Source organism: Penaeus vannamei, chromosome 28 (genome assembly GCF_042767895.1).
Source record: "Penaeus vannamei isolate JL-2024 chromosome 28, ASM4276789v1, whole genome shotgun sequence".
NCBI lineage: Eukaryota > Metazoa > Arthropoda > Malacostraca > Decapoda > Penaeidae > Penaeus > Penaeus vannamei.
In genome coordinates, this window is record NC_091576.1 from 26,101,725 (window position 1) to 26,111,724 (window position 10,000).

The following is a 10,000-nucleotide window of genomic DNA, read 5'->3' on the forward strand; positions in this document are numbered from 1 at the left end:
GAAGAGTGAGATATGAGGAGGGGAGGAGGAGGCTGAGAATGAGGATAAAGAGGAAAAAGAGAAGAAGGAGGAGGAGGAGGAGGGTGAAGAAGAGATTGGGGGTGACGATAAGGAGCGTGAGGATGAGGGTGAAGAGGAATAGGAGAGCGAAGGTGAGGATAAGGATAAGGATAAGAGCTCTGAGGGTGAAGTCCTCATCCTCGTCGCTAAAGAAGGGAATGGAGGTGATGGCTAGGATGCGGGTGAGGAAGAGGAGGAAGAGGAGAATAAGGAGAAGGGTACGTAATAGGAGGAGGGGGAGATTTAAGGTGAGGATAAAGAGGAGAATGAGGAGGAGGAGGAGGAGATGGAGGATGAGAATGAGGATAAAGAGGAAAAAGAGAAGGAGGAGGAGGAGATGGATGATGAAAATGAGGATAAGTAGGAGAAAAAAGGAAAAGGAAGAAGAGGAGGAGGAGAATGAGGATAAGGAGGAGAAAAAAAGGAGAAGGAGGAGGAGGAGGAAGAGATAGAGGATGAAAATGAGGATAAGGAGACTGAAAATGATGAGAACGAGGATAAGGCCAAGAATCCAAGAGAACCTGCAGAGAAACATAAATCTTCTTAGATCCAGTTCCGAGTCAGGCTTTGATTCCCTTCCCGGAGAGGAAAAGAAGGAAAATAACCCATTGTCTCCTTCCTATTCTTCCTCTAGGACACATGAAAGAAAACTTGGGTTGTTGGGAGTGTGAGGGAACAATATTGCCGGAAAAGATTGCTCGGCAACGTGCCAAATGGCCGAACGAGTTGTGACTGTTGTTATTATTTTTTTTTTTTTCCTTTTTTATGGGTAAAAGCAGTGATTGAGATGATTGTTGTGATGGACGTCGGTGGGAGAGTAGTTGTTATTTTTTATTTTATGTGGTAGTGATGATAAATGTGATGGGGGTATTAATGATAACAAGAATAGGAATTAACGTTAATCATCTTCACAATTGATGTTATCATTCCCCTTGTCATTATAACTGTGATTGTTGTGGTGATATTGTGATGTTATTAATAGAAGCAGCAAATAGATATTGTTGTTATTCTTATTGCGTTGTAACTGTAGTTGCTACTATTGTTGTTGTTATTGCTGTTGCTATCGATACTAATTATGATGAAGACAGTGTTAATGATAATAGGGATGATGCTGATGATAATAATGACGGTGGTGATGATGATGGTGGTGGTGGTGGTGTTGGTGCTGATGGTAGTGATGCTGATGATGATGATGATGATGGTCATGATAATAATGATGGTGATGATGATGACGATAACGGTGATGGTGACGATGATAACAATTACTTCTCTTTTCCCTCTCCTCCTCCTCCTTTTCCTTTTCCACCTCTCTTCCCTCCTCCTACTTCTCCCCCTTTCCCCCTTCCTCCTCCTCCTTCCCATTTCCCCTCCCCCCTCTTTCCCTTAGTTTCCCCTCTCCCTTCCTCCTCTTCCCCTAATTTACCCAAATCCCCCGAGATGCATTTCCTTCAATTTACCCAAAGCCCCAAAATATACATCCCCTTCAATTTACCTAAATACCCAAAATATACATTCCCTTCAATTTACCTAAAGCCCCAAAGATACATTCCCTTCAATTTACCCCAAAATCCCCCAAGATGCATTCCCTTCAATTTACCTAAAGCCCCCAAATATACATTCCCTTCATTTTACCCCAAAATCCCCCAAGATGCATTTCCTTCTGTACCCTGGCCTTACCCCTTACCTTGACTCCTTACCTTCGTCTTGGCAGAGGACACGACCTTTTTCTCTCGTCACACATTTTACACTGCGGAGCCTCCATCCATCTTAGGATTAGAGGAACATGTGTCGAAGATTCCTCGAGAGGAGGAGGAGAAGGAGGAGCTGGTGGAGATAGAGGAGGAGGAAGAGGATTTTTATCGGGGTGGGGGGGGGGGGGGGGTTGTGGTGGTGGATGAGGAGGGTGGTGGTGGTGGTGGGGAAGAGGAGGGGGAGGAGGGTGAATGAGGAGGTGGTGGTGGTGGAAGAGGAGGAGGAGGAGGAGAGTGGAGGAGGAGGAGGGGGAGGAGAGTGGTGGAGGAAAGAGCAGGGTGAATGGAGTGGTGGTGGAGGAAGAGGAGGAGGAGGGGGAAGGTGGATGGGGAGTGAGGAGGTGGAAGTGGAGGAGGAGGAAGTGGTGTGGGTGTAAATGAAGGTGGAGGTGGAGGAGGAGGAGGAAGGGGGGGGGGGCGGAAGGGGGTGGTGGAGGAAGAGGAGGGTGAATGGGGAGGCGGTGGTGGAGGAGGACATGGAGGAGGAGGAGGAGGGGGGAGGGTGGGTGGGGAAGATTAAGTGGAAGTGGAGGGAGGAGGTGGTGGTGTAGATGAAGGTGGAGGAAGAGGAGGAAGGGGGGCGGAAGGAGGGTGGTGGAGGAAGAGGGAGGGTGAATGGGGAGGCGGTGATGGAGGAGGAGATGGAGGGGGAGGTGGAGGTGGATGGGGAGGAGGAGGTGGTGGTCGTGGAGGAGGAGGAACTGGGGGGTGGGGGAAGTGAAGGGAGGGTAGAGGGAAAGTGGGAAGTGGAAGGAGGAAGAAGAAAGAGAAGGATGAGAAGGAGAAGTAGGAGGAGGAGAGAGTGAGGAGGATAATAATGACTATAATAAATACTTTAGTTGAATTCAGGAGGGGGGAGAGGTGATGAAGGAGGTGGAGGAGGCGGAGGATGGTGGAGTGTCAGCGAAGGGTGAAGGAAGAAGAGAAGGAGGAATAAGAAAAGGAGAGGGAGGAGGAAGAGTAGGAGGAGGAGGAAGAAGAAGAAGAGAGGGAGAAGGAGGAGGGAGAATTAGAGGCGTAGGATGAAGATGATAATAATAATGATAATGACGATGATGAAGAGGAAGAGATATAAAAAGAAGGAGACTAAGGATCAGGATGAGGGTAAGAATAAAGATAATGAAGACAATGGTGAGACTTGTAGTTATGATGTCCTTGGTGTAGGAAAATGGTGATTGTGATTATATGTTACGGAATTTTAGGTACTTAGTTGATAATGGAGACGGTGGTATTGCATTTTTTATTATACTTATGGTTGTTATCGTGGGATTGTTTTCGTATAAATTGTGATGATCCGATAATGGAAATATCTATAATAAAGGAATTAGTGAAATCAAGATAATAATGTGGATAGTACAAAGAAATCAAAGGAATTAAATGATATGCAATTGATGTTAAATGTGGCAGACATATCCATAAAAAACACAAGAAAAAAGATCTGTGTTATGATTCTAGAATGTAGATTCTGCTTTAAAAGATAACAAAAAAACAAACAAACAAAACAATGCAACGAAAATATCACTGACCAATAACAATAATGATAATAAGAATAACAAGGATGATAATGATTATAGTAGTAATAATAATGATAATAATAATGATAATGATGATAATGATAATGATGATGATGATGATGATGATGATGATGATCATGATCATGATGATGATGATGATGATGATGATGATCATGATGATGATCATGATCATGATGATAATAATAATGATGATATTAATGATAATGATAATGATAATGATAATGATAATAATAATGATAATAATAATAATGATAATGATGATGATAATGAAAATAGCAATAATAATAATAATAATAAACAAAATTACAGGAAAAATAAAAGATACAGTGATAATAACGATAATGAGGCCAAATTAGTTTTGCGGCAACAGATATCCTTTCCGCCCCAGTAATTGGCGAGCTTGAATGCAGGCATCGAGCCATTTAAGCTTCAACAAGTGATTATTCTGCGGAAACAAGGAGAAGGGGAGCGTATTCCGTTTAAGATGCACACACACGCGCTCGCAAACACATATTTCTCAGACATACCTACGTGCACGTACACATAAATACATATGTACATGTGCATAAATACACTCACATACATAAACACACATATATACATGTACATAAATACACTCACATACATAAACACACTCACATACATAAACACACATATATACATGTACATAAACACACTCACATATACATATACATATATATACACGTACATAAACACACATTTATACATAAACACACATACATATCATGAACACACACACACACACACACATACACTCCCCACCTACCTAACCCCCCCCCCCACACACACACTCACACTTATACACAATCCCCACCTAACTGCACACACACACACACACACACACACACACACACACACACACACACACACACACACACACACACACACACACACACACACACACACACACACACACACACAGCATACACACACACACACACACACATACACTCCCCACCTACCTAAACACCCCCCCCCCCCCCCACACACACAATACACAACCCCCACCTAACTACACACACACACAAATACACAACCCCCACCTAACTACACACACACACAAATACACAACTCCCACCTAACTACACACACACACAAATACACAACCCCCACCTAACTACACACACACACACACACCTCCCCCTCCTAAACATGCACATAAAAACAACATAAAAAATAACAGCAATTTCAGCATTACTTCCAATCAAGCGGCGAAAAATGCCTCTATCGCAGTTGGAAATTTTATAACCATAATCACAGGAGTTCGAAGGTAATTTGAGAATCCATTATAACCTGGAAACGCGTGGGATGAGAGGGTGCTCGCTCAATGATATTTAAAATATATAACTTACTGTGGAGGCGGGGGATGGGCGGAGGAGGAGGAGGAGGAGGCGGGGGATGGGTGGAGGAGGAGGAAGGAGGAGGAAGGAGGCAGAGGGGGGGGGGGGGTGAAGAAGGGAGATAGAGAAGAAGAGAAGAGGAGGCGGGGGTGGGGGGAGGCTGAGGAGGAGATTAGAGAGAAGAGAAGAGGAGGCGGGGGATGGGTGGAGGAGGAGGAGGGAGGAGGAGGAGGAGGAGGCAGAGGGGGGGTGAAGAGGAGATAGAGAGAAGAGAAGAGGGAGGCGGGGGGGGGGGGGGAGGGAGGAGGAGATTAGAGAGAAGAAAAGAGGAGGCGGAGGGGGGGGGGGGGGGGGGAGGCTGAGGAGGAGATTAGAGAGAAGAGGAAAGAGGAGAGGCGGGGGGATGGGTGGAGGAGGGAGGAGGAGGAGGAGGAGGAGGAGGCAGAGGGGGGGGGGGGTGACGAGGAGATAGAGAGAAGAGAAGAGGAGGCGGGGGGGGGGGGGGGGGAGGCTGAGGAGGAGATTAGAGAGAAAGAGAAGAGGAGGCGGGGGGATGGGGGTGGAGGAGGAGGAGGAAAGAGGGAGGAGGAGGCAGAGGGGGCGTGGGGGTGAAGAGGAGATTAGAGAGAAGATAAGAGTGGAGGCGGGGGGAGGGGGGAGGCTGAGGGAGGAGATAGAGAGAAGAGAAGAGGAGGCGGGGGATGGGGTGGAGGAGGAGGGAGGAGGGAGGCGTAGGGGGGGAAGGTGGGATGAAGAGGGAGACAGAGAGGAGGGAGGAAGAGGCAGAGAGGGGGAGGGTGAAGAGGAGATTAGAGAGGAAGAGAAGAGTGAGGCGGGGGGGGGGGAGGCTTGAGGAGGAGATTAGTAGAGAAGAGGAAGAGGGAGGCGGGGGATGTGGTTGGAGGAGGAGGAGGAAGAGGAGGAGGAGGCAGAGGGGGGGGGGGGGGGTGAAGAGGAGATAGAGAGAAAGAGAAGAAGGAGGCGGGGGGGGGGGGAGGCTGAGGGGGAGATTAGAGAGAGAGAAAGAGAAGAGGCGGCGGGGGATGGGGTGGAGGGAGGAGGAGGAGGAGGAGGAGGGAGGCGGAGGAGGGGGGGTGAAGAGGAGATCAGGAGAGAAGAGAGGCAGAGGAGGCGGGTGGGGGGGGGGGGAGGCTGAGGAGGAGATTAGAGAGAGAAAGAGAAAGAGGAGGCGGGGGGATGGGTGGAGGGGGAGGAGGAGGAGGCAGAGAGGGGGAATGAAGAGAAGAGATAGAGAGGAGGAAGGAGGCAGCGAAGGACTAAAGTGAGGTGTAAAGAGAAGGGAGGAGAAACGGGGACTGAAATGGGACATAGAGAGAACGGAGGAGGAAGCAGAAGGGGACTAAATTGAATACACAGAGAAGGGTGAAGGTGAGAGAGAGGGACTGAAGAGAAGATAGAGAGAAGGGGAAGTGAGGCAGAGGGGGGGGGGGGGGGCTAAAGAGGAGACAGAGAGAAGACGGGAAGGAGAACACAAAAGAGGAAGAGAGGGAGAAGGAAGATTAGGAGAGGCAAGAAAAAGTGTTGCTTTGCTCATATTTGTCTTTTCAGTCCCAGTGTTTGTTTTTACTATATATTATTGTTGTAATCATTATTAAGTCTTCATATTGTTGGTACTATCTTCTTTGTTGTCGTAGTAGGGACAATTATTGATATTATGGGTTCTATTACTACTTATAAATGTTTATATTATTATTGATATCATTATCACAGACATTTTTGATATCATGTTTAATGTGATCATTACCGTTATTGTTATCATCATCATTATCATTACTATCATCATTATTATTATCACTATTATGATAATAGAAATTATTATTTTTATTGTTATCATCATTATTGTTATCATTATTATTACCATCATCATCATCATTATCATTATGTCATTATCATTATTGTTATCATTGTTATCACTATTATATTGTTATCATTGTTATCACTATTATATTGATATCATTGTTATCACTATTATATTGTTATCATTATTATATTGTTATCATTGTTATTATCATTATCATCATAATTATGACTATTGTTATCATTATTACTATCATCATCATTATTATTGTTATTATCATTATTATTATTACTACTGTTATCATTATTATTATTATTATTATTATTATTATTATTATTATTATTATTATTATTGTTATTATTATTATTATTATTATTATCATTATTGATACTATCATTCTTATCATCATTAATATCATTATCATCATTTTATCATTATTAGTAGTAGTATGAGGCTAGGTGCTCGGCCTTATACTATTTCTTTATGTTAAGTAAATAAAGTATGCAAACGGTGCTCCTATTTTGGCATTTGTCCCGCAGTTGCTGGCTTGCAAAATACAGATCTGAAACTATTGCAAAATCGTCACAGTGAGCAAATCTTAAGGCATGAAGCTGGAGAGAGAGAGGGAGGGAAGGAGGGAGGGAGAGAGGGAGAGGGAGGGAAGGAGGGAGAGGGAGGGAGGGAGAGGGAGAGGGAGGGAGGGAGAGGGAGAGGGAGGGAGGGAGAGGGAGAGGGAGGGAGGGATGGAAGGAGAGAGAGGGGAGGGGAGAGGGAGAGAGGGAGGGAGGGAGAGGGAGGGAGGGAGGGAGGAGAGGGAGAGGGAGGGAGGGAGAGGGGAGAGGGAGGGAGAGGGAGAGGGAGGGAGGAGAGAGGAGAGGATGGAGGGAGAGAGAGAGAGAGGGGGGAGGGAGGGAGGGAGAGAGAGAGAGAGGGGGAGGAGAGGAGGAGAGAGGGAGGAGGGAGGGAGAGGAGAGGGAGAGGGAGGAGGGAGGGAGGGAGAGGGGAGAGAGAGAGAGAGAGAGAGAGAGAGAGAGAGAGAGAGAGAGAGAGAGAGAGAGAGAGAGAGAGAGAGAGAAGGAGGGAGGGGGAGGGAGGGAGACAGAGACACAGAGAGAGAGAGAGAGAGAGAGAGAGAGAGAGAGAGAGAGAGAGAGAGAGAGAGAGAGAGAGAGAGAGAGAGAGAGAGAGAGAGGGAGAGAGAAAGGGAGAAAGAGAGAGAAAAAGAGAGAAAGAGACAGAGAGAGAGAGAGACAGAGAGACAGAGAGAGACAAAGACAGAGACAAACAGACAAACAGAGAGAGAGAGACAAACAGACAGACAAAGAAAAGAAAAACAACGATGATGATGCAGGTAATTAGTGGCAAGGAACTGGCCTCCAATTAATTCCGCTTGTGTGTTGCAAGCCCGTCTTCGGTTCGTGCAGGGCTGAGGCTGCTACTAATGGTTTACATTTGTCTTTGCCTAAAGACCATTGAGCCCATTAAATCGCAAGTCATAACTCTTGCCCATTGCCTATTCTACTCTTTGAGACTCCGGATGCGTATTGTCGAAGGAGGGTTCAACGAAGTGCAAAAAGAAGAAGAAAAAAGAAAAAAAGAAAAAAAAAAAAAGAAGAGGGAACCGTTTTGTCTTCTGAATGGGTTTGTACTATATTTTGCATTGAAAAGGAAGAAAGACATATAATTAAAAAGAAAAACTGTATTATTATTCATAATAAACATATGCATTTCACGTAGATATCCATTTTGCACTGAAATAGCAAAACATACACTTTAAGAAAAAAATATTATAATTTATATTAATCATACACTTTTCATTTAGAGGTCAAGAGACTATTAGAGAAATAAGAACAGAGAGTTCGTTAGACCTATTTCGAGCTCACTAGAGCAACAAGTACCTGCTTCTCCTACAATGAGCATCAATAACAGAAAATACGAAACGCCAGAGAAACGGCTAATCACCAAATAAATGAAAAGAGAAGAAGAAGAAGGAAGAGACAGATCACCATAATGGGATTCGATTCCAAAAAACTTCGTTGCTCCTATCCTGTGCATCAATAAAAAAAAAAACAATAATAATAAAAAATAAATAAAATCAGTTAACCACTCAATTAAAGATAATAAGAAGAACGAAAGGAGGAATGAGACAAACGAAATAAAAAAGAGCAAACCTTGGTCGATGAACGAGATTCGATTCCAAACACTTCGTTACTCCCGCCGACCAACACATGTCGTTATCGGGGGGTCCTGGCTAGACACCTTTAAAGGACAGAGGACTTGGAGGCTAAAAATATCTGGCTAGGGGGGGTAGGAGGCGGGGGAGGGCGGGGGCGATGGAATGGATGGAAGGGAGAGCGATGGATGGATGGAAAGGGGTGTAAGGAATGGGATGGGAGAAAGGGGGGTGGAAGGAGAGGGTGGAAGGTATGGGATGGGAGAATAGGGATGGAAGAAAGAGGAGTGGGATGGAAGGAAAGGGGAAGGAGAGAGAAGAGGATGGAAGGAAGGGGGATGGAAGGAAGGGGGGATGGGAAGAAGAGAGATGGAAGAATAGGGGATGAATGGGGAGGGATAGAAGGAGTAAGAGGGATGGAGAGCGATGGAAGGAAAAGAAGGGGCGATGGGATCCGAAGGAGAAGCAAGGGAATGGAAGGAGATGGATAGAGGATGCAAGACTTAAGGAGAAGATAAAAAGATAGCAGGATGGAAGGGAAAAAATAGAAGAGGGGGATGCAGATGGAGAGGGGATAGAAAGAAGTGAGATAAGAGGGGGAAAAACAGAAAGCGATGGGATAGGAAGGAGAAGAATTAAGAGGGAGGAAGAGGAGAGAGATAGAAGAAAGAAGGATGGAAGAAGATAAAAAGATTGCAAGATGGAAGGAAAGGAACAGAAAAGGAGGTAAGAAAGAGGGGCGGAAGAAAGTGGCTGGAGGAAGAGGAATAACAACTAAAGGGAAAAGAAGGAGAGGGAGAAAGAAATGGAATGGAAGGAGAAAGAGAGAAAGCGGTGGCATGGAAGAGGAAGAGGGATAAGGAGAGGAATAGAAAGGATAGATAGATAGATAGAAGGAAAGGGATGGGAAGAAAAGACCAGAATGAGATAGAGAGAAGAGGAAAAGGGGAGATGCAATGAAAAGGAGAAAGGAAGAGAGTAATAGAAAGCGACGAGATAAAAGGAGAGGGCGCTGGAGAGAGAGAAGAGAGAAAGGGAGCAAATGGAATGGAGAGAGAAAGCAATAATAGGTGGATTGTTTTTCCTTAGAAAGAGAGAACAGAAAGGATGGATAGACACGATCAAGAATTACATATTCAAGGAGGAATTACGGAAGGATATCCTCAAAGAAAATCATAATTATGAAATAAATAAAAACAAAATCTAAAAGAAAAACATGTAAAGAAATATATATATTTTGCAAGCAAGAAAGAAAGAAAGAAATACTATTAGATTTCCGGTATTTTTCCATATCTTGTTCC